Below are 26,659 nucleotides of genomic sequence, written 5' to 3'. Positions count from 1 at the left end.
AAGAAGGAAACCGATGTCCAGGTCCAGGACACAAAGAGAGTCCCAAATAAGATGAACCCAAGGAGAACCATACCAAGACATATTATAATTAAAATGTCAATGTTAAAGATAAAGAGAGAATTTTAAAGGCAGCAAGAGAAAAACAAAGAGTCATACACAAGGGAAGCCCCATAAGGCTATCAGCTGATTTTTCAGCAGAAACTTTGGAAGCCATAAGGGAGTGGTGTGATATATTTAAAGTACTGAAATGAAAAATCTACTAACAAGGATACTCTATCAAGCAAGGTTGTCATTCAGAATTGAAGGGAAAATAAAGAGTTTCCCACAGAAGCAAAAACTAAAAAGTTCATCACCACTAAATTGGCCCTACAAGAAATATTATAGTGTCTTCTTTAAGCAAAAAAAGAAAAGGTGATAACAAGAAATAAGATGAAGAAAAAATCTCACTGACAAAGATAAATATACCATAAAAGCAGTGGATCGACCACTTAAATAAGCTAGTACTAAGGTTAAAAGACAAAAATCAAGTATAATGACAATAAACAGTTAAGGGATACACATAAAAGTGTATATGTGAAACCAAATCATGAAATGTGGGCAGGGAGTGTTAGTAAAAAAATGTAGAGCTTTTAGAATGTGCTTGAACATAAATGACTATCAGTTTAAAACAAATAGATATAAATACAGGTCGATATACAGTAAGTCCCCTACATACAAATGAGTTCCTTTCTGAGAGCACGTTCGTAAGTCCAATTTGTTTGTAAGTCCAACAAAGTTAGCCTAGGTACCCAACTAACACAATCGGCTATATAATACTGTACTGTAATAGGTTTATAATACTTTTCACACAAATAATACATAAAAAACAAATGCAAAAAATAAAACATTTTTAATCTTACAGCACAGTATCTTGAAAAGTACAGTAGTACAGTACAACAGCTGGCATACAGAGGCTGGCATCGAGTGAACAGGCAAAAAGAGTTACTGACTGGAGGAAGGAGAGGAGATGGGAGATGGTAGAGCTGAAGGATCATCAGCCATAGGAGACGGAGGGCAAGCTGCAATTTCACTCATGCCTGATGTTGATGGCACAGGTTCTGGTTCCTTGCTGGATTCAATTTTATCTACCCTCTTGAAAAAATGATCCAATGATGTCTGCATAGTATCTTTTTTTTTTTTTTCTCATCATAGATGACACTGTAGCACTGGATTGCATTCTGAATGGCTACTGCGACCTTTGTGTACCATTCTGTGTTCCAGTCCTGTGCTTCAAAAACTAACAGTGCCTCCTCAGATAAAGAAAATCCTCCTGCCATTTCCTGAGTTGTGAATCTCTTTGGTGCTTCAATTACTTCTTCTTCTTCTTTCTCTCCTCGTCCTTTCTCTGGGCCTCCAATTCCATCAGGTCTTCATTAGTAAGCTCTCATCTTGCACAGCAAGAAGTTCAATAAATTCATCCTGTTGCAGATCTAGCTCCAGCTTCTCACTGAGAGTCACTAAGTTCCTGAAGGCCTCTTTGGACTCTTCATCTACCTTCTCAAATCCACGAAAATTGTGAACAAACCGAGGACAAAGTTCTTCCGAACCCCATTCATGGTGACAGCCGTAACCTCACGTCAAGAAAAGTCAATGTTTTTCATGGCCTTGTAGATGTTATAGTCCTTCCAATATTGTCAAAATGTTGTTCCTGATTTGTCACTTGCCTTTACTGCCTGATGAAAAATGTGACATAAATAATATTTCTTGAAAGTCGCTATAACTCCCTGGTCCATAGGTTGGATGAGCAATGTAGTATTCAGTGGCAGATGCACTACTTTGAAATTGGGATGAAAATCTTCCATGAATGGAGGGTGGCCCAGAGCATTATCAAGGAGCAAAAGAATGTTGAATGGGATGTCCTTCTCCAAGCAATATTTCTCTACCTCTGGGATAAACTGGTGGAAAAACTAGTCCTGGAAAATGGCCAGTGTAACCCAGGCTTTGGGGTTACTCTTCCACACAAGAGGAAGAGAGTCCTTGGCTATGTTTTTTAAGGGCTCTTGAGTTCTCTGAATGATAAACTAACAGAAGCTTCAGCTTCATATCATCAGAAGCATTGCCACCAAACAACAGAATTAGCCTATCCTTTGCTGCTTTAGAGCATGGCATTGACTTTCCCTCCTTACTGATGTAACTTCGGTCTGGCATCCTCTTTCAGTACAATCCTGTCTCAACCACATTAAAAACCTGCTTGGGTAAATACGTGCCTTCATCAATAATTTCTCAAAGTGTTTCAGGAAATTCCTGGGCAGATACTGTGTCTGTACTCACTGCCTTGCCACTTACTTTTTATGTTGTGAAGGTTGGCTCTAGCCTTGAACCAATGAAAACAGCCATGGCTGGCATTAAAAGATGCGATCTCTGATTCTTCACCGTGTATCTTCTTCAAGTCTTCATAAAGGCTTTTAGCTTTCTCTTGAATCAGCATTAAGCTGAGCAGGACTCAATGCTGATGCTGATCCTGCATCCACACACTGAGAAGTTTCTCCATCTCCTCCATCACTTTTCCATGCTTCTTTGCTCTTATTGTCAACATCATCTGCAGAGCAGACTTCACATGTTCCATGATCTTGTCCTTGTTCTTTAGAATTGTGCTGATGGTTGAACCATTCATGTTATAAGAATGAGCAATGTCTACCATATTTTTGCCTTACTCCACTCTCTCAATTATCTTCACTTTTGTTTCCATCATTATTGCGTGGTGCTTCTTAGCAGTACGAGCTACATCACTGCTGTATTTACATTTGCTTCTGGACATCCTGGGCTTGAAATAAAGATACCATACTACTGTACTCTATACAGTACCGTACAGTAATGTACACAAAAGCACAACCACTTGTAGAGGATACACGCACGTGACAATGTATACCAGACATGTGAACTACTTATGTGATTGGATATGCGAACACACTTTCACATCTTTTAAAGTTTGAAACCTGAAGGTTTGTATGTAGGGGACTTACTCTATATGAACCTCATGTTAACCACAAATAAAAAACCTACAATAGATACACACACCAAAAAAAAGGGGGGGGGGGGGAGAGAGAGAGAGAAAGGGAGAATGGAACCCAAATATAATACTAAAGAAAATTATCAAAACACAAAGGAAGATGCTCAAAAAAGAAAAGAACAGAGAAGAACTACAAAAACAACCAGAAAACTAGGAACAAAATGATAATAAATACATATCTATTAATAATCACTTTAAATGTAAACGGACTGAATGCTCCAATCAAAAGACATATGGTGGGGACTTCCCAGGTGGTGCAGTGTTTAAGAATCTGCCTGCCAATGCAGGTGACACGGCTTCAATCCCTGGTCCAGGAAGATCCCACATGTCATGGAGCAACAAAGCCTGTGCACCACAACTACTGAGCCTGTGCTCTAGAGTCCATGAGCCACAACTACTGAGCCTGCATGCCACAACTACTGAAACCCACATGCCTAGAGCCCATGCTCCACAACAAGAGAAGCCACTGTGATGAGAAGCCCATGCACTGCAGCGAAGAGTAGCCCCCACTCACTGCAACTAGAGGAAGCCCGCATGCAACAACAAAGACCCAAGGCAGACAAAAATAAGTAAATAAATAAATAAATAATTTTTAAAAAAGACATATGGTGGCTGAATGGATTAAAAAAAACAAGATCCATCTATATGGTGCCTATAAGAGACCCACTTCAAAGCTAAAGACACAAACAGACTGAAATGAGGGGATGGAGAAAGATATTCCATTAAAACAAACTGAAAAGAAAGGTGGTATAGCAATATCAGAAAAAATAGACTTTAAAACAAAGTCTATAACAAAAGACAAAGAAGGGCATTATATATTGATAAAGAGGTCAATCCAAGAAGAAGATATGATAGTCTTAAATATATATGCACCTAATATAGGAGCACCTAAATATATAAAGCAAATATTAACAGACATAAAGGGAGAAATTGAGAGCAATGCAATAATAATAATAGACTTTAATACCCACTTACATACATGGATAGACCATCAAGACAGAAAATCAATAGAAATCAATGGCTTTAAATGACACATTAGATCAGTTGGGCGTAATATTGACAAAACATTCCACCCCAAACAACAGAATACACATTCGTTTCAGGTACACATAGAACTTTCTCTAGGATAGATCACTGCTAGGCCACAAAACAAGTCTTAAAATTTTTAAGAAGATTGAAATTATATCAAGCATTTTTTCTAATCATAAGAATATGAAACTAGAAATCAATTACAGGAAGAAAACTGGAAAAAACACCACCATGTGGAGAGTAAACAACATTCTACTGAAACACCAATAGGTCAATGAAGAAATAACAAAAAAATCAAAAAAATACCAAATGACAATAGAAGCACAAATGAAAATAGAAGCATAACTTCCAAAATCTATGGGACCACAAAAGCAGTTCTAAAGGGAAATTTATAGCAATACAGGCCTACCTCAAGAAACAAGAAAAATCTCAATTTATCATCTAAATGAATCAGAAAAAGAAGAACAAACAAAGCCCAAAGTCAGTAGAAGCAAGGAAGCAATAAAGATCAGAGCCAAAATAAATAGACACCCCCCCAAATATATATATATATATATATATAGAAAAGATTAATGAAACTAAGAGATGGTTTTTTTGAAAAGATAAACAAAATTGATAAACCTATAGCCAGACTCATCAAGAAAAAAAGAGATGACCCAAATAAGTAAAATTAGAAATGAAAGAGAAAAAGTTACAACTGATATCACAGAAATACAAACAATCATAAGAGAATACTATGAAAAGTTATACACCAACAAATTGGACAATCTAAAAGAAATGGATAAATTCCTATAAACATACAATCTTCAAGACTGAATCAGGAAGAAATTGAAAATCTGAACAGACAAGTTATTAGTAATACAATTGAATCAGTAATCAATAAACTCCAAACAAATGAAAGTCCAGGACCAGATGCTTCACAGGTGAATTCTACCAAATATTTAAAGAAGGGTTAATACCAATCTTTCTCAAACTCTTCCAAAAATTTGTAGAGGGGGGACACTTCAAAACGCATTCTACAAGACCAGCATCACCCAGATACCAAATCCAGACAAAGACACTACAAAAAAAGACTACAGGGCCAATATCCTTGATGAACATAGATGCAAAATTCTCAACAAAATACTAGCAAGCCAAATTCAACAATATGTAACAAGGGTCATACATCATGATCAAATGGGGTTTAGTCCAAGGATACCAGGATGGTTCAGTATTGGCAAATGATTCACCCTGATACACCACATTAACAAAACAAAGATAAAAATCACATGATCATCTCAATAGAGGCCAAAAAGCATTTGGCAAAATTCAATATCCATTCATGATAAAATATCTCAACAAAGTTGGTGTAGAGGGAACATACGTCAACATAATAAAAGCTATTTATGACAAACTCACAGCTAACTCTATACTAACTGATGAAAATCTGAAAGCTTTTCCTCTAAGATCAGGAACAAGGTAAGGATTCCCACTATTGCCACTGGTATTTAATATAGTATTTGAAATTCTAGCCACAGCAATCAGACAAGAAAAAGAAATACAACGCATCCAAACTGAAAGAGAAAATAATATGTCACTATTTGCAGATGGCATGATACTACATATAGAATACCAATAAATTATTAGAACTAATGAATTTAATAAAGTTGCAGGATACAAGATTAAAAACAGAAATCTGTTGCATTTCTAGACACTAATAATGAACTATCCAAAAGAGAAATCAAGAAAACAATTTCATTTAAATTCCCCTCAAAAACAATAAAATACCTAGGACTAGATCTAACCAAGGAGGTGAAAGACCTGCACTCTGTAAACTATTAGACATTGATGAAGGAAGCTGAAGGTGATACAAGTAAATGGAAAGACATCCTGTGTTCATGGACTGGAAGAATTAACATTGTTAAAATTTCCATGCTACCCAAAGCAATATACAGGTTCAAGGCAATCCTTATCAAAATACCAAAGACAGTTTTCACAGAACTAGAACAAATAATCCTAAAATTTATATGGAACCACAAAGACCCTGAATTGCAAAGGAAATCTTGAGAAAAAAGAACAAATCTGGAGGTATCATACTTTCTGACTTCAGACTATACTACAAAGCTACACTAATCAAAGCAATATGGTTTTGGCACAAAAACTGACACATGGATCAATGGAGCAGAATAAAGAGCCAAGAAATATACCCACAGTTATATGGTAAATTAATCTAAGACAAAGGATGCAAGAATATACAATTGGAAAAAGATGGTCTCTTCAATAAGCGGAAAGCTACATGCAAAAGAATAAAACTAGAACATTTCCTCATACCATATAAAAAATGAACACAAAATGGATTAAAGACTTAAATGTAAGACCTGAAATCATAAAAGTCCTAGAGTACAACATAGGCTGTACACCCTTTGACATTGGTCTTAGCAATATTTTGGGGAGATTTGTCTCCTCAGGCAAGGGCAATAAAAGCAAAAATAAATAAATTGGATCTAATAAAACTTAAAAGGTTTTGTACAGCAAAAGAAATCATGAACAAAACGAAAAGGGAACCTGTGAATGGGAGAAGATATTGCAAATGATATGTCTAATAAGGGGTTAGTATCCAAAATATGTAAATATATCAAAAAACAAACAAACAACCTGGTTTAAAAATGGGCAGAACACCTGAATAGGCATTTTTCCAAAGAAGACATACAGATAGCCAACAGTCACATGAAAGTATGCTCAACACACATTGTTAATCATCAGAGAAATGCAAATTATAACTACAATGAAATATCACCTCACCCCTGTCAGAAGATCTATCATCCAAAAAAACAAAAAACAAATGTTGGCAAGGATGTGGAGAAAAGGGAACCCTAATACACTGTTGGTGGGAATATATATTGGTGCAGCCTCTATGGAAAACAGTATAGAAATTCCTCAAAAAACTAAAAATAGAACCACCATGTGATCCAGCAATTCCACTACTGGGTATGTATGTGAAAAAAACAAAAACACTAATTCAAAAAGATACATGCATCCCAATGTTCATAGCAGCATTATTTACAATAGCCAAGATATGGAAGCAGCCTAAGTATCCATCAACAAACAAATGGATAAAGAAGATGTGGTATATATATATATATATATATATATATATATATATATATATATATATACACACACAATGGAATACTATTCATGCAAAAAAAGAATGATATTTTGCCATTTACAGCAACATGGATGGACTTGGAGAGTATTATGCTAAGTGAAATAAGTCAGACAAGGAAAGACAAATACCGTACGATATCACCTATGTGTGGAATCTAAAAAATACAACAAACCAGTGACTATATAAAAAAGAAACAGACTCACAAATATCAAAAACAAACTAGTGGTTACCAGTGGGGGAAGGAAAGAGGGAAGGGTGGGATAGGGGTAGAGGACTTAGAGGTACAAACTACTATGTATAAAATAAATAAGCTACAAGGAAATATTGTACAACACAGGGAATATAACAATAGTTTATAATAAATATTAATATAAATGGAGTATAAATTTTAAAAATTATGAATCACTATGTTGCACACCTGAAACATATATTATTGAACATCAACTATGCCTCAATTTTAAAAAAAAGTTTTAAAAAAATGAACAAATATAACAAAAGAGAAACAAATTCACAGATACAGAGAACAAACTAGTGATTACCAGAGGGGAGTGGGGTGGGGGAATGGCAAAATAAGTGAAGGGAATAAAGAGGTACAAATGTATAAAATAAGATACAAGGATGTAATTTACAGCAAAGGCAATATAGTCAGTGTTTGTATGGAGTGTAATCTATAAAAATATTGAATTACTATGTTGTACACCTAAAATTAATATAATATTGTAAGTCAACTATACTTCAATTAAAAAATAAAAGAAGAATTATTAAGGGACTTGGATAAGATCACCCCATTAGTAGAGTACAGATCTGGGGCTGAAACCAAGGGAATCTGACCCCACCACCCATCTGATTACCATTAGTATTTCCCCAAAATAAGAAAAGTCAAAGGTTAAAACTCTCAACTAACCAAATGAGTTTTATTAGTTTTGCAATGTGGTTGCAAAACTCTGGTGGTTGAATATCTTATGAAAATATACATTTTTATGATTTTCACAGCATATTTTTCTATAAGAAAATGTTTCATCCACAAACATTTTATGGCATGAGTTGGCAGCACTTTGTTTAGAGCTGCAGCTTTTGATTCTATATAAATTTATTAATGTTAACATGATGCTAGAAGTACTAAAACTGAACAATCTCTTGGTTCCTTGTTTGTTTTTTTCAAAACTTTTATAGATTTTTTTTTTTAATTAAGAGAGTTCATGCTTCTACTGCAGCAACATTTGCTGGCTGGCCTATAAATATTTGAAAGTGTCTGGTGGGTAATTTTAATAACTCAAGATTTTCCACCCTTTTAACAGATGTAGTCAATAGTAAGTTAAACCTCTACATAGTGGTAAATATTTTTAACATTATGAAATATTAATAGAATTAGCAGCTTCCTGTAATAAAGGTATAATATGATGAGTCACATAAAGAATGTATGAATCTTATTTATTCAGGAACAAAATTCACGTCTGATGATCTTTTTGCTTGCCTTACTCACTGCCATGAATGCCCTCAGCAGTCAGGTGAGGAGACCCCAAGGAAGAGGGTTTCTCTGTAGTAAAGACGTCCAATGGGACTCTTCAAAATCACAAACCATACACCCCATGAGAGAGTCAGCATTTAGGCACCTGCCATACAGAAGCTCTCATTGGCCAATAGGTGTTAGTTATGGAAGCAAAGGCACAAACAGGGAGGGACCAAAACCCTAGGCAATACAGAAAGGTACATTTATTCTTTTGCTCTTTATTCCCAACACAGAAGAGTTAGGCTTTGAAAAAGGAAGAGGAGGAAATGTTTCACAATCAGACTTTGTACCATACACACACACACACAAACACGCTTTACCTGGATATCACTTAATTATCCTTCAGGACTCAGCTCAGCTCTCTTATCACTCTCTAGGAACTACCTGTTCTGACCCCCATGCCACTCCCTACCTACCTCTGATCCCCTCACAGCTGCATCCTTTACTGTATGCTTAGGTGTCCTTTTTCGGTTCTCCCTTAGCCCACTTCTATCATAGCACTCAGCAGTACCTACCACACTAAATTCTGTTCATTTCTCTTACCTCTATTCCTCGTTAGACTCTAAACTTTTTGAGAGCAGAGGTCATATCTCTTTCATATTTGCATCTCTAATGCCTAATAGAGTGTCTGGGAGTTTAGTAGGTGCTTAAATAATTTTTGAATGACTATTAATGCAGGTGTGGTTTAGGACAATTTTTACCCTAAGGTTTGTCCTTTACTTAAACATGATGATGGCCACGCAGCATTTCATCCCAGGGTCTCTTCTCTTTTTATTCTCTCCATAAGTAATCTTACCTATCACTCCCTAGGCTTTAATTGTCACATTTATGACTCAGAATGTGTTTGACTTCCAAATCTATATTACTATTTTTCATCTGAACTCAAAATGGGTACTTTCATTGGGACATTGCCATGTAGATTCTTATTCTAAAACCACTTATTGCTTTCCCCTCAAATTCTTCTCCCTCTCCTACTCTAGTTGACCACATCACCATTCATTTATGCTTTCATGTTGGAGACCTTGGAATCCTCTTTGATCCCTCCCTCTCTGCCACCATCCATATCTAATCAGGCACCAAATTCTGTCAATTCTACCTTTTAAATCTTTCAAATTTTCTTCATCTCAACCATTAATCTTTCAGTTCAGACCCTAAATCCCTCACATTGGGCTGTTCAAAAGCTTCTTAAATGATTCTCCTTAACTCTAATCAAACAACTTTGCAGTCCCTTCTCATAATAATGACACATCCACATCCCTGTTTGGGTACATCAAGTATCATTCTAGAACTGTGGATATAATGGTTTGAAAAAGACACCAAAGTCCCTGCTTCTGTGTAGCTTAAGTAAGGACTAAGCTCTTTAGAATCATATACTGAACCCTTAATGATCTAATGCTAATCTACCTTACGGCCTTATCTCCTTCCATTATTCACATCCTATGCTGCTCACACACTCACTTAAGCATTTTATTCTTTCTCAAAACATTTTGCCTTTTAGACATGCTGTTCCCTCTGCCCTGGATTCTCATTTATATCCAACCCTGTTTCCTACCTGATAACGTCTACTCATTCTTCAAGATACAATTCAAATGTCATCTCCTCAATGAAGCTTTCCTGGTAGTTAAGCTTTCCTCTTCCATGTGTTCATAAGACTTCATTATGAACCGATAGTTCATAAGACTATTGGTCATGCTATACTGTAATTGTGGATATACACATGTCTGTCTTAGCCCATTTGACAGTGAATACTTCCAGAGAAGACTTAATTATCCTTGTATCTGAGCAGAACCTGACACACTGTTTGTTACATACTAGACCATCAATACTTCTAAATGATGTTGAATAAATAAATAGAAAAGTAGAAGAAATTATACACTCTTATTCCTAACTCAGAAGAAAAAAAGAGAAAGCATAAACATTGGGTCTTTTGATTCTTTAGCTTGAAATTTCAGTCAATTATTACCTAAAATTAATGGCACAACTGAATTTTAACAATACAATGTTTTTTAAAGGCTTATTTTATCAAGTAAGTTATAAACAAATGTCCATTACTTTGTATAATGCACTATAAAGCAATAAATTGCAGACAGAAGACTGAAAGTGTCTTTCAAAATAATAAAGGCCAGAAATATAGTGAAATATGTGCTGGCCTTATTTAAGCCTTCCTCTGTCATAGCAAACTGGAAGCATTCCGACATGACATTTTTCCTCCCTGAGAATCAGATTCATCATCCAGAAACTAAGCAGAATGACCATGGCCCCTTCCACTCTGATAATCAATAGCACTATAATACTGCATAGATTTGCCAGAAATATCACCAGTGAATAAAAATAAATATAAAAGATACAGACAAGAAGAATTCAAGAAGGGACAACCTTGGCTAGAGTAAACATGAATACACAGAAGCAAGCCTTGAATTATGCCAAGGCATCCTGGCTGAAATGCCAACAAGTAAATGCAACTGTTATAAGTGTGCACAGGAGAAAAGAGACAAAATAAGATTGTTGCAGCTTAAAACATCTTCAGAAATGTGAATCTCACAGGACAAAATTAAATGACACAGAAAGGCAAAGCATTTAATGACTTAGAAGTATAGGTTTAAAAGAGCCTACTTATGGCCCCTCCCACCCCCTATCATTTGATAAAATGGATCATTACAAAATGTTTTGATTATGTTTAGTCTCCAAGACTTGCTTCAAGTGATAAAACTTTTTTTAAGCCAAAGCCTGGGCTCTTTTTCTTCACTAATGTTTATGAAGGTGAGGGGGGAGAAAATATCAGAGGTAGAGTATAACCTAACAACGTAGCTGGATTTGCCAATCTCAATAATTAGTTGCACATCTAAATATTTCTAGGTCAAATTTTCTAATCTCAAGAAGTACATCATTTTGTTTGTTTGAGTTTCCCCTCTTCGTCTCTCAAATGTCATGCTCTGGTACCCTGACAGCTACTCTGTTTTGCCACTCTGTTGGTTTCTAAGCTTCTCTGCATGTGACCAGCTGTAATCTGAGAAGAGGGAGAACAAATAAAAGATGAAGAACTTACTAGAGCAGAGCAAAGTAGCTGCCAGAGGAAAGATGTGTCACTGAAGGTGCATAAAAGCAGACAATAGAGACAGAAAACTTTTGAAGGAGACTTCTGTTTTAATGAAGATTAGGAACATGTGAAAGATGGACCAGTGAGAATAAGACACTAATCTGCAAGTTTTTTTTATAAATTCTGTGTTCTGATCGTCCTTTTAAAAAGGTAATTCCATTCCAATTTTGTCAGAAGGTAATGAATACCTAAAAGCATCAGAGTGTTGACCATGTTTTTTCAAGGAATAGTTTTCTGTATTTGAAAGATATTTTCCCCCAGCTTTATAGTGGTAAAATTGACAAATAAATTGTAATGTATTTAAAGTATACAATGTAATGACTTGATATACATAGTGAAAGCATTCCCACTGTTGAGTTGACTAACACATCCATCACCTAACATATTTACCTTTTGTGGGAGGGGGGCGGGGGGAAAACACATTGTCTACTCTTAGCAAATTTCAGTTTTACAATACAATGTTATCAACTATAGTCACCATAAAATACATTAGATTCTCAGACTGAGTTCATCTTAAAACAAAGTTTGTACCCTTCTAAAAATCTCTCCCTATCTCCCTCACCTCCAGCCCCAGGCAACCACCATTCTGCTCTGTTTCTTTGAGTTTTATGGGGATTTTTAGATTCCACTTATAAGTGATATCATACAGTATGTGTCTTCCTCTGATTAGCTTATTTCACTTAGCATAATTCCCTCAAGTTCCACCCATGTCGTCACAAATGGAAAGATTTTCCTTTTTTTTTTTTTTAAACATCTTTATTGGAGAATAATTGCTTTACAATGGTGTGTTAATTTCTGCTTTATAACAAAGTGAATCAGCTATACATATACATATATCCCCATATCTCCTCCCTCTTGCGTCTCCCTCCAACCGTCCCTATCCCACCCCTCTAGGGGGACACAAAGCACCAAGCTGATCTCCCTGCGCTATGTGGCTGCTTCCCACTAGCTATCTATTTTACACTTGGTAGTGTATATATGTCCATGACGCTCTCTCACTTCGTCCCAGCTTACCCTTCCTCCTCCTCGGGGATTGTAAATTGATACTGCCACTATGGAGAACAGTATGGAGGTTCCTTAAAAAACTAAAAAGAGAACTACCATACGACCCAACAAACCCACTACTGAGCATATACCCTGAGAAAACCATAATTCAAAAAGAGTCATGTACCACAATGTTCATTGCAGCTCTATTTACAATAGCCAGGACATGGAAGCAACCTAAGTGTCAATTGACAGATGAATAGATAAAGAAGATGTGGCACATATATACAATGGAATATTACTCAGCCATAAAAAGAAATGAAATTGAGTTATTTGTAGTAAGGTGGATGGACATAGAGTCTGTCATACAAAGTAAAGTAAGTCAGAAAGAGAAAAACAAATACCGTATGCTAACACATATATATGGAATCTAAATATAATAAAATAAAATAAATGGTTCTGAAGAACCTAAGGGCCGGACAGGAATTGAGATTTTTCTTTTTTAAGGCTGAATTTTATTTCTATATATCACAACTTCTTTTTCCATTCATCTGTCAATCAACGCTTAGGCTGTTTCCATGTCTTGGTTTTTATAAATTATGCTGCTATGAAAATGTAGGTGCATATGTCTTTTCAATTTACTGTTGTGTTTCTTTTGGATATAGTCCCAGAAGTGGGATTGTTGGATCATGTAGTAGTTCTTTTTTCATTTTTTTGAGGATCCTCAATACTATTTTCCATAGTGCCTGTACCAGTTTATAACCCACATCCTCACCACCATTTGTTATCTCTTGTCTTTTTATGATGGCCATTCTACCAGGCATGAGGTGTTATTGTGGTTTTGATTTGCAATTCTCAATGACTAGTGATGTCAAGGATCTTTTCATGTACCCATTTGTTATTGTATACCTTGTTTGGAAAAATACCTATTAAAGTCTTTTGCCCATATTTTAATTGGATTACTTGTTTTGTTTTGTTTTGCTATTGAGTTATATGATTTCCTTATGTATTTTAGATATTAAGCCCTTATCAGATACATGGTTTGCAAATATTTTTTCCCATTCTGTAGGTTGTCTTAACTTTGTTGATTGTTTCTTTTGCTGTGCAGAGGCTTTTTACTTTGACATAGCCACACTCGCTTACTTTTGGCTTTGTTGATTATGCTTTAGGTATCACATCCAAAAAATTATTTCCTAGACACATGTCAAGGAATGTTTTCCCTATTTTTTCTTCCAGAACTTTTATGGGTTTAGGTCTTACATTTAAATCTTTAATCTATTTTATGATAATTTTTGTGAGTTGTGCAAGACAGGTACCTAGTTTCATTCTTTAACATTTAAATAGCTAATTTCCCCAGCACCATTTATTAAAGAGACTGTCTTTTCTCCATTGAGTATTCTTGGCTTCCTTATCAAATATTAGTTGACCATATTTGCTTGGCTTTCCTTCTGGGCTCTTGATTCTGTTTCATTGACTATTTGCTTTTATGCCAGTACCATACTGTTTTGATTACCATAACTTTATAGTGTAGCTTGAAATCAGGAAGTGTGCTGCCTCCTGTTTTTTTCTTTCCCAGGATTGCTTTGGCTATTCAGGGTCTTTTTTGATTTCATATAAATTTTAGGATAGTTTTTTCTACATCTGTAAAAAAAATGCCATTGGAATCTTGATAGGAATTGCATTGAATCTGTAGGTGACTTTTGTAGTATTGATATATTAACAATATTAATTCTTACAATCCATAAACACAGAATAACTTTCCATTTATTTGTGTCTTATTTCTTTCATCCATGTCTTATAGTTTGTTATTAATTTTGAGCTATTGTAAATGGGATTGTTTTCTTAATTTCTCATGAGAGTTTGTTGTTAGAGTATAGAAATGCCACTCATTTTTGTATAATGGCTTTGTATCTCATAACTTTATTGAATTCGTTTATCAGTTCTAATAGTTTTTGGTGGAGTCTTTAGGGTTTTCTAGGTCTTTAGGGTCATCTGCAAATAGTGTCAATTTTACTGCTTCTTTTCCAATTTGGATGCCTTTTATTATTTCTTGCCTAATTTCTCTGTTCAGGACCCCTAACTTATCCATATCTTCTAGGTTGTCCAATTTGTTGGCAAATAATTGTTCATAGTATTCTCTTATGATCCTTTGTATTTTGTGGTGTCAGTTGTAACTTCTCCTCTGTCATTTCTGGTTTAATATATTTGAGCCATCTCTTTTTTTCTTGGTAATCTTAGTTAAAATTTGTCAATTTTATTTATCTTTTCAAAGAATCATCTCTTTGATCTTCTCTGTTATCTTTTTAGTCTCCAGTTAATTTATTTCCACTCTGATTGTTTTTATCTCCTTCCTTCTACTAGCTTTGGGCTTCATTTGTTCCTCTTTTTCTTGTTCCTTGAGGTGTAAAATTAGGTTGTTTACTTGAGATTTTCCTTGTTTCTTGAAATAGGCGTTTATCACTATGAGTTTCCCTCTTAGAACTGCTTTTGGTGCATGCCATAAATTTTGTCTTGGAACTGTATCTCAATTTTTTCCCTGTTGAATATACTTCAATCAGCTTTTCTCAAGCTAGAGTTCTGGGAGAGAATTAAGCCTAACACCCTGAGGCATCTATATGGTAAATGATGAATTGTATTCCCATTTTCATTTGTCTCAAGGTAATTTTTCATTTCTTCTTTGATTTGTTTGTTGATCCATTAGTATGATCAGTGGCATGTTGTTTAATCTCCACACATTTGTGAATTCACAGTTTTCTACTTGTTATTCATTTCTAGTTTCATACCACTGTGGTCAGAAAAGATGCTTGACATGATTTCAACATTCTTAAATTTACTAAGACTTGCTTTGTGGCCTAACATATGGCCTGTCCTGGAGAATGTTCCATGTGCACTTGAGGGGAATGTTTATTCTGCTGCTTTGGGATAAAATATTACATATATATGTATATATAGATAGATAGATAGATGTATATATATATATATCCATCTGGTCTAATGTGTCATTTATATTGATGTTTTCTTATTGATTTTTCTGTCTGGATTACCTATCCACTTATGTAAGTGAGGTATTAAAGTCCCCTACTATTATTGTACTGAAGTCTATTTATCCCTTTAGGTCTGTTAATATTTGCTTTATCTATGTAGGTTCTTCATGGCATCTTTATGCAAGCAAAATTCTTACCCTTGAAAGATGTAACATACAATAGTAAAATGAAAATAGCTAACTAAGGCTATGATGAAGTTATTCATAGCAAATATTCCAGAGCAGATAAGAAAAATAATCTTTTGATATTATAAACAAAAATTTAAAAGAAGAAGGAGAATACTTCCAAAAAACAAATCTCATATAGCACAGAGTCCAAACAGATAATCCATGTGTTTCTGAAATATGCAAATTCCAATTTTTTTAAGATCTTCAGAGTTCATCTTACCCAAAACAAAAGTTAACTTAGAAAGAATGTTTCAAGCAACAGAAGATAATACGCATATTTTCAATCACTATATCCCTCTGATTTTTTCTAACCTGCTTGTTTAGAATACCTCATTTACTAAACACACGTAGAGTTCAGTATGCCCGAATGAACTAGGATATCCATGGGGTCTCTGGAGTAGTATCTTGCTCTCTCTCTTATCTATCATAAGCCTGATATTTGACTCAATTCATGGGAACCCTCATTCTATTTTTTCTCTGCTGGCATGCCCTAGTCTTCAACCAGAGACTGGCATTTTACCTGGAGTTCATTCCCACTTGCTTAGGAGGCTGAGGGCTTAGGAAGCTGAGAGCAGGATCCTGCTCCTGTGTCCATGGAGAGTGCTGTGAATAAATCAGTGTGGTCTTGCCAGACTTCACACCAGCACCCAGAACTTCACCACGCCAAACCCCACTGAGCAGGCCCTCCCACCCAATGAGCTCCCTGGCTGCACTGGCAGTTTGAGCCACAATGGCATCTACCTAGTTGTCTGGTACTCTTGTAACCAAGTCAGTTTCTGAGATTTATCTAGTCTTAACTCTGTCCCCCACTTAGTCTTTGAATACTTCCTCTTATCCAAGAATATCCTCAATATGGGAGACATGCACTTTAATTAAAATTAAATTTATGATCTCAGTGGCTCCTATGCCCTCTGCTATTTGTCTTTCTTATGAATCCATTATTACAACTCTCTTCTCTGAAGAAGAGGGGGTCAGTTCATAAAAGTTTGCACAAACGCATCCTTAGGTGATAAATGTATAGAAGAGAAGTAGAGGGGATACTGAACCAAATTTTCTTGAGACAGTTTGGGCAGTGACTTAACTGGGGCAATCTCAAGACCAGAGAAGGGGCCTCCAGCCTCCCCCAACATAAGTGGCCCACAGGTATACTAATTTGGCCAGCTTAGCCCACTGATGCAGTTTATTCATAGAGCTGACCCAAGACTGCACAATCAATCTCTCTCTTAAAACTGTTTGTTGCCCCCAACTACCTCCTGGTATGAGCCCAAAGGCCAGTTCAACCTGTGTGCATGCCTTGCCTAACCTGACCCAGAGAAACTCTGGCTTTTCCCACCACTCCAGGTTCAGATGAAGCAGTAACCATGGAGCCTGGGATCTGGTTTCTCCAATGGTTGCTCACATGGTTTAGATAACACAATCTATAAAAGAAGAGTAGTTAAGTGTCCTGGAGAAAATATATTAAGCAATGAGAACCAAGAGATGATAAGTAAATGTCAGATAAACTTCTTTTCTCCCTTTCAATTCCAATGGATTTTTCTGAGACAAGTGATTCCAGACAACCTCTCTGGAAATGTCTTGTGACTAAGCAACTGACTACCTAATCAGCTCAGAAACACACTACCTTGTATTTGCTCTCCTTCCTCCCCTGCCTCACTTTCTTTCACTCTTGCTGCCCTGGGATTGCAAGCCCAAATAAAGCAAGAGCATGTAAATTTTGCCTCATATTATTTTTACTAGGGAACATAATCTAGGACATATACCAATGAATAATACTGACTTCTGCCTCTCCTCCAGGGAAGAGCAGAATCATATGCACAGGCTGGAGAGCTCTTACTACTTTTTCACTTGTGATTAGAAATCTCTCCAGCAGGGGTGGCAATTCATTATTACCACTGACCACTCTGCCCCTCTCCACCATCTACCTGACTCTCTCTCTCTTTCTCTCTCTCTCTCCTTCCCCTCTCTGTCTCTTTTCCTCCCTCCTTGGTTCCATCTCTTTCCTCCCACTTCTTCTTCTCCTCCTCTCCCTCATCCTCCTCTTTCTTTCCTCTCTCTCTCTCTCTCTCTCTCTCTCTCTCTCTCTCTCCCTCTCTCTCTCCCTCTTTCCCTCCCTCTCATGCTCTCTCTCTCTTTCTCTGCCAACCAAGGAAAGATCTTAATACAGTCAAGTAAGAGGTGACAAGAGGAAACTATTTTTTTAATTTAGCCAATGCATGCTAATGATTTGGGTGAAGAGCTAAATAAATAATAAGATGAAATTAAAAATATTTTCGCAGATATCTAATAAAGAAAATTGAAAATTTAAATTCCAAGTGACTTCCAATGCAATTCATATCAATATGCCCAATAGTCTGAAAAGTGTGAAGACCACAACTTTGAGAAAAATTTTCCCCAATTGTTCTAAACATGCATGATATCTACCATAAATTTTGAAACTTAATTTTAAAACACAAAGTGTTCTTGTGAAGATACGAAAATAGACCATGGCCTTCTAAATAAATATACTATTTTTCTAATTCTAGATTATTCTTTTCCCAGAGTTTCAAACTCTCTCTTATCTCCCAATTCAGTACTCATTATGAACTTAGAAATGCTATTAGATTAATATAAAGAGTTTACTGCTTGGTAACTTTATCCCCTTGGATTTAAATAACCACAAAGTAGAAAATTGTAACAGTACTATCACTACAACATAAGTAGACTGATAAATTAGAAATGGAGGAGAAAAATTAATTGGTATTGAACATGAAAGGGAAATATTTTAGTTCCTAAACGTTTGTGCTGTAATTGCTTATAAAACTCTCTCAAGGTTTATAATCTTAAAATACATATATTTTAAATTAACCAACTTGCCAGAAAGATTTACTCAAGCTGTCAGTTTTCTGCCATAAAGCATTTCATTTTGAAGTGACTGATTCCAATCATCATCCTTCTGATGAAGTAAGGTCTTTTAAAGTTGACTCTTGGGAAACTTCTGCTATAAAAAATAGTTTCTCCTCACTATAGATGTGAGTGTAAATTGGTCTTACCATTTGTATAAAAGATAAGTATTGTTGGGGAAAGTTGAATATGCACATATCCTATAATCTAGTAGTTCTATTCCTAAGTGATATAGAAAAACTCTTTGAGCTGTTATGAGTTTATCTTTGAGACTGTGACAAGAAAGGTCACAGCATCATTGCTCATGATAACAAGAAAAATGGGAAAACTTAACAATCTATCAACAATAGAATGGATGCATAAATTTAAATATATTCAAATAGTGAATAGTACATATAACAATGAAAATAACTGCAGCCAGATATCAATATCTAAAAATATTTATTGTAATATTGAGTGAAAGAAGAGAATCACATCGTTTATAAAATTCAAAAAGAGACAAAATAAACAATATTTAGTTTAAAGATATAAATTTACTAGGTAAAAAAGAAAGAGCCATAAAGTAAAGACTAACAGAAAATTCAAGAGAGAGATAAACTCTGAGAAGAGGGAAAGGAAAATTATCAGAGAGGGGGACTTTGAGAGCTCTAGGTAAGTACTGTTTCTAAACCTGTTATGGATATTTATTTAACCTATGTGGATATTTATTTTTATCATCATTATCAATCTGTGTGTGCTCATATATCTTCACATGTGTATTGCAGAATAAAATTTTTAGTTAAAATAAAAAGCATTGTCAGCAAAATGATATAGAAATGTCTAGCTCCCAGCCCCTCCTAGAAACATCAATTTGAACAACTACCCATGCAGGAAAATATCTTCACAAGAGCTAAGAATTCCAGGTTAGGGATTACAGAACCTGAGTGAAGCACAGAAATAAAAGACACATTGAGAAGATTAGAAAAGATATGTTAATATTACTCAATCACTCCTCCCCCAACCCCAGGCAGCCCAGCATGAAAAGAGACACCCTCCCCATGGTAGAAGGAAAGTAAAGTGAGAAACTTACTTCAACCCCAGCAGCAGGCTAACTCCTGTGGTCCTAGATGGCCCGTAACAGGCTGCTGTGAACACAAACAACCAGCCCAACCCAGCACCTGCTAGATTCCAAACCCCAAGTAAATCTTACAACCCCTGGCTCTCAAAAGTCCCCATGAATCCAGGCTCTTGGCTCACCCTAGCACTGGCAGGCTCCTACAGCCCCACATGGCTCCCTTGGCACCAGGCTCCTGGGAGGCTCCCACAAACCCAAGCTCCTGGCATATCCCAGCACTGGCTAGCTTCCATAGACCGAAATGGCTCTTGTGGCTTCAAGTTCCCAATTGGCCCTCAAAAACCCAGACTCTATGCAGGCACCTGCAATCCCAACCACCCATCTGGGCCCAGCATCAGGCCAATTATTGCCAACTCAGGCTTTCAACCCACCCCAAAACCAGGCCAGCCCCTGCAGACCTAAACTCCAGACTGTCTCCTGTGGACCCAAGCTCCCAGCCTGCCCCAGCACCTGGCCAGCCACCACAGCCCTGGCCTTGAGGCCAACTCCCACTGGCCCAGTCTCCCTGTCTGTCCAAGCACCAGACCAGACCGCACAGACCCGACCTCCATGTCAGCCCCCAAGAATCCAGCAACAGGACCATCTCAAATGAACCAAGGTTTCAGCCCACCCCCACAGACCCAGGCATCAGGCTGACCCCTATGGACCCAAGCACAAGACCTGCCCACCTCCTGATGCAGTTACCAAACCTGCCTGCCCAAAAACTACAGCAGCAAGTCCACCCATGGACACCACAAAGTGGCCCACCCAGAATCTCTGAATAGGCTGATTGATGAAGGGCTTTGCCTAGTTAAGTCAGTCTGTGAAGACTGGAAGAAGTGCCTATTTCCTCAAATGCACAGACACAGTTCAAGGCCACAGGATTATGAATAGCCAAGGAAACATGACACCATCAAAAGAAACTAGTAAAAACATATATAGAAAACTAATTTAAATTAGGAAAAAAACATATGTACAACATGAGAATTTTTTTTAAGTTAATGAACTTTTTATTGGAAAAAAAATGACTAGCATTTGCATGTACATCTTGGGATGGATGCAAGTTGTAATTTTTGACAAGCAATGTTGATTTTGTGCTGAAGTCCACAGACACAGCTTACACTGCTGGCTCCAAGTCATGGTTCAGAAGGTTTTAAAAACAGAGTCCAAAGATGCTCCCTTGATAAAGATTTCTTTTTAAAAATTTGTATGAATAGTGATAGCCTGACACCCATTTCGCTCTAGCACAATGCAGACAATGCTAAACCAATACATGTGGGCATGCCACCAGGGTGTGTGATGGTCACCATGGGTCGGGGAAGTTATGAGAAGGCCATCCTGCTAGTGGGACTATGTCTGGACAGTTTATCCTCCACAGCATCTTGAGGTAAACCAATTTTAAATGTCTGTTTTCTGTAAACCAGCTATGCCAATTTATACTAACAAATTGAACTAGAACCCCTTTGAGTAGGTTTTGAATTTATTTTTTCATTTTTTGTTTTTAATACAACACCTGACTGTGCTCAATTGCCAACCTGCATGCATGAAAACCTGGCCAGCCCAAACAGTGTATTAATCATGAGCAGATGGACCTGTGAGGAGTTCGCTAAGTGATTCCTTATCATTAAGGTAGGGCAAGTATTTATATTGGAAAACTGATGTGTAGCTTGATCTTTAGGGGACAGGACCACCAACCAATACGTGCAGATTTTTTGTGTGTGTGGACAGAAGGTACTTTTGACATTCAGTTTTTGTTTTGTTTTGTTTTTTGCAAGAGGTAAGTAAAAGATTCAATTTGATTCTTTCCAGGGAGGTGGAGGGGTGGGAAAGGAGTTGAAAGTAGGTCTTCATTTTTCAGTCATCATCTGTACGAATTCTTCGTAGTTGACTTGTGCATCTCCATCAATATCTGCTTCTCTGGTCATTTCATCTACTTCTTCATTGGTTCGTTTTTCTCCTAAGTTTGTCATGACATGACATTGTTCTGTGGCACTGATGTAACCATTGCCATCCTTCTCAAGGACCCAAGATGCCTCACGGATTTCTTTTTTGCTGTCCGTGTCTTTCATTTTTCTAGCCATCATAGTCAAAAATTCTGGGAAGTCAATGGTGGCATTACCATCAGCGGCCACTTTGTTGATCATATCCTGCAAATTGGCTTCTGTTGGGTTCTGACCTAATGACCTAATGACAGTTCCAAGTTCCTTTGTTGTGATGGTGCCATAGCCATCTTTATCAAATAGGGAGAAAGCTTCCTTGAATTCAGTAATCTGTTCTTGGGTCAGCTGATCAGCCATAGTGTGAGGGAAGAGAGGAAGAACAGAGAGAACGAGGGTGGCTGCACCAGGGCAGGGGCTGTGAACACAGGGGTGCCTCCACTACTGTTGCTGCTAAAGAGTTGTGTGCACCGATCACAATACGCTGCCACAGCTGCCCACACTGCCAACCAACTGTGAGTAATGGTGCCATATCCTGGAGGCTCCCAGCACCACTGCCAAAGTGCAAGCCTCCAATCCATGGTACATATACAGCACTAGGTATCCCTCTATCAGAGCCACAGCCGCCTCATCCAAAATGAGAATTTTAACAAAGAAATAGAAGCCATTATAAAAGACAAACAGAAAACCTAGAGTTGAAAAATACAGTGACTGAAGAATTTAATATAGAGCTTCAATAATATACACAACCAAGCAGAAGAAAAAAAAAGTGAGCTAAAAGACAGATCATTTGAAATCATCCAGTCAGAGAAGCAAAAAGAAAAACTAAATACAAAAGAATTAATAAAGCCTAAGTTAATTATAGAATATTGTTAAGAGAAACAACCTATGCATCATTGGAGTCCAAGAAGGAGAAGAAAGGGAGAAAGGGGCAAAAAGATTCTTTAAAAAATAATGACTGACAAATCAATCTTAAGAAAGGAAAGCGGAGCTGAAGGAATCAGGCTCCCTAACTTCAGACTATATTACAAAGCTACAGTAATCAAAACAGTATGGTACTAGCACAAAAACAGACATATAGATCAACAGAACAGGATAGAAAGCTCAGAAATAAACCTACACACCTATGGTCAATTAATCTATGACAAAGGGGCAAGAATATACAATGGAGAAAAGACAGTGTCTTCAATAAGTGGTGCTGGGAAAACTGGACAGCTACATGTAAAAGAATGAAATTAGAACATTCTTTAACATCATATACAAAAACAAACTCAAAATGGATTAAAGAACTAAATGTAAGATGAGATACTACAAAACTCCTAGAGGAAAACATAGGCAGAATTCTCTTTGACAAAAATCACAGCAATATCTTTTTAGATCTGTTCTCCTAGGGTAATGGAAATAAAACCAAAAATAAACAAATGGGATCTAATTAAACTTAAAAGCTTTTGCACAGCAAAGGAAACCAAAAACAAAATGAAAAGACAACCTACAGAATGGGAGAAAATATTTGCAAATGATATGACTGACAAGGGATTAATTTCCAAAATATAGAAACAGCTCATACAGCTCAATATCAAGAAAAGAAAAAACAAAAACAAACAACCCAATCGAAAAATGGGCAGAAGACCTAAATAGACAATTCTCCAAAGAAGACATCATGATGATCAACAGGCACATGAAAAAATGCTCAATGTCACTCATTATTAGAGAAATGCAAATCAAAACTACAGTGAGGTATCACCTCACTCCAGTCAGAATGGGTAGCATCAAAAAGTCTACAAATAATAAATGCTGGGGAGGGTGTGGAGAAAAAGGACCCCTCTTACACAGCTGGTGGGAATGTAAATTGGTACAGCCACTAGGAAGAACAGTATGGAGGTTCCTTAAAAAACTAAAAAAAGAGCTACCATATGATCCAGCAATCCCACTTCTGGGCATATCTCTGTAGAGAACTATAATTTGAAAAGATACATGCACCCCATTGTTCATTCAGCACTATTTACAATAGCCAGGACATGGAAGCAACATAAATGTCTATATCTTTAAGATATGGTGTGTGTGTGTGTATATATATATATATATATATATATACACACATACACACACACACACACACACACACACACAATGGAATACTACTCAGCCATAAAAAATGAATGAAATAATGCCATTTGCAGCAAACAAAGATGGGCTTAAAGATTATATTAAGTGATGCAAGTCAGAAAGAGGAAGACAATATCATATAGTATCACTTTTATGTAGATTCTAATAGAATAAAGATACAAATGAACTTATTTACAAAACATAAAGAGACTCAAAGACATAGAAAACAAACTTACTATTACCAAAGTGGAAATGGGAGAGAGGGATACATTAGGAGGTTGAGATTAACATATACATGCTACTATATATAAAATAGATAACCAAAAAGTACCTACTGTATGACACACGGAACTATACTCAATATTTTGTAATACCCTATAAGGGAAAATAATCTGAAAAAGAATATATATAATATATTCTGAATCATTGTGCTGTATACCTGAAACTAACATGATGTTGTAAATCAACTATACTTAACTTTTTAAAAAAATTTTTAATACTAATGGCTGAGAGCTTCCCAAATCTGGGGAAAGTTTTTGACATCCAAGTTCATGAACCTTCCCCAAAATATCAACCCAAACAATCTTCTTCAAAACACATTATAATAAAATTGTCTAAAATTCAAGACAAAGAGAGAATTTTAAAAGCAGCAAGAGAAAAAATATTCCTCACATGTAAGGAAACATTCCCCCTCCCCCCAATAAAGCAATAAGCAGATTTCTCAGCAAAATCTTGCAGATCAGGAGAGTGAGATGATATATTCAAAGTGCTAAAAGAAAAATACTGCCAACCAAGAATGTTTTATGCAGCCAAGCTGTCTTTCAGAAATGAAGGGGATATCGTCTCCCTTCCCTCGCTAAAAAAAAACACAAAGCTGAAGGAGTTCATCATCGCTAGATCTGCCTTACAAGAAATATTGAGAGGAGTTTTTTAAGCTGAAATAAAAGCACCCTAATTAGTAACATTAAAACATATGGAAATGTAAAACATTCTGGTACAGGTTAGTATATAGTCAAATCATAATACCCTAATATGGGGGTGTGTTAATCACTTAACTCTACTATAAATTTTAAAAGACATAAACATTGGAGGAGCTTCAAGATGGTGGCAGAGTAAGACACAGAGATCACCTTCTTCCCCACAAATACATCAGAAATACATCTACATGTGGAACAACTCCTACAGAACACCTACTGAACGCTGGCAGAAGGCCTCAGACCTCCCAAAAGGCAAGACACTCACGTACCTGGGTAGGGCAAAAGAAAAAAGAAAAAACAGAGACAAAAGAATAGGGATGGGACCTGCACCTCTGGGAGGGAGCTGTGAAGGAGGAAATGTTTCCACATACTAGGAAGCCCCTTCACGGGTGGAGACTGTTGGTGGTGGAGGGGGGAAGCTCCGGAGCCATGGAGGAGAGCGCAGCAAAACGGGTGCAAAAGGCAAAGCAGAGAGATTCCTGCACAGAGGATCAGTGCCAACCAGCTCTCACCAGCCCGAGAGGCTTGTCTGCTCACCCGCCGGGGCAGGCGGGGGCTGGGAACTGAGACTTGGGCTTCGGAGGTCACACCCCATGGAGAGGACTGGAGTTGGCTGCATGAACACAGCCTGAAGGGGCTAGTGCACCACAGCTAGCCGGGAGGGAGTCCAGGAAAAAGTCTGGAGCTGCCGAAGAGGCAAGAGACTTTTTCTTGCCTCTTTGTTTCCTGGTGAGCGAGAGAGGGGATTAAGAGCACCACTTAAAGGAGCTCCAGAGACAGGTGCAAGCTGGGGCTATCAGCGCAGATCCCAGAGATGGGCATGGGACACTAAGGCTGCTGCTGCAGACACCGAGAAGCCTGTGAGCAAACACAGGTCACTATCCACACCACCCCTCCCAGAAGCCTGTGCAGCCCGCCACTGCCAGGGTCCCGTGATCCAGGGACAACTTCCCTGGTAGAATGCACGGTGTGCCTCAGGCTGGGGAAATGTCACATGGGCTTCTGCCGCCGCATGCTCACACCGCATCCGTACCCTTCCCTCCCCCCGGCCTAAGTGAGCCAGAGGCCCCGAATTAGGTGCTTCCTTAACCCCGTCCTGTCTGAGCAAAGAACAGACTCCTTCAGGCGACCTACACACAGAGGTGGGGCCAAATCCAAAGCTGAACACTGGGAGCTGTGCAAACAAAGAAGAGAAATGGAAATCTCTCCCAGCAGCCTCAGGAGCAGCAAATTAAATCTTCACAATCAACTTGATGTACCCTGCATCTGTGGAATACCTGAATAGACAACGAATCATTCCAAATTGAGGAGGTGGACTTTGGGAGCAATGACATATCTATTTATTTCCCTTTTTGACTTTTTGTGAGTGTGTATGTGTATGCTTGTGTGTGTGATTTTCTCTGCATAGCTTTGCTTTTACCATTTGTCCTAGGGTTCTGTCTCTCCATTGTATTTTGTTTGTTTTTTTTATTATATAAAAACTTTTTTTTTCTTAATAATTATTTTTTATTTTAATAAATTTATTTTTTTTTACTTTATTTTATCTTCTTTCTTTTTTTCCTCCCTTTTATTCTGAGCAGTGTGGAGGACAGACTTTTGGTGCTCCAGCCAGGAGTCAGAGCTGTGCCACTGAGGTGG

At 37.2% G+C, this 26,659-nt stretch overlaps 1 pseudogene across 1 annotated transcript; it reads right to left on the bottom strand.

The window, feature by feature from the left end:
* Window positions 1-14,258: 14,258 nt before the first annotated feature.
* LOC309614798 (calmodulin-alpha pseudogene) lies at window positions 14,259-25,591 on the bottom strand (annotated as a pseudogene). The gene has a single exon. The product of its transcript is annotated as a calmodulin-alpha pseudogene (transcript).
* Between the last annotated feature and the right edge of the window lie 1,068 nt (window positions 25,592-26,659).

Source organism: Balaenoptera borealis, assembly GCF_965194805.1.
Source record: "Balaenoptera borealis genome assembly, chromosome: 17".
Lineage (NCBI taxonomy): Eukaryota > Metazoa > Chordata > Mammalia > Artiodactyla > Balaenopteridae > Balaenoptera > Balaenoptera borealis.
Note: the sequence above shows the minus strand (reverse complement) of the source record. Positions and strands in the feature narration are given on the sequence as shown.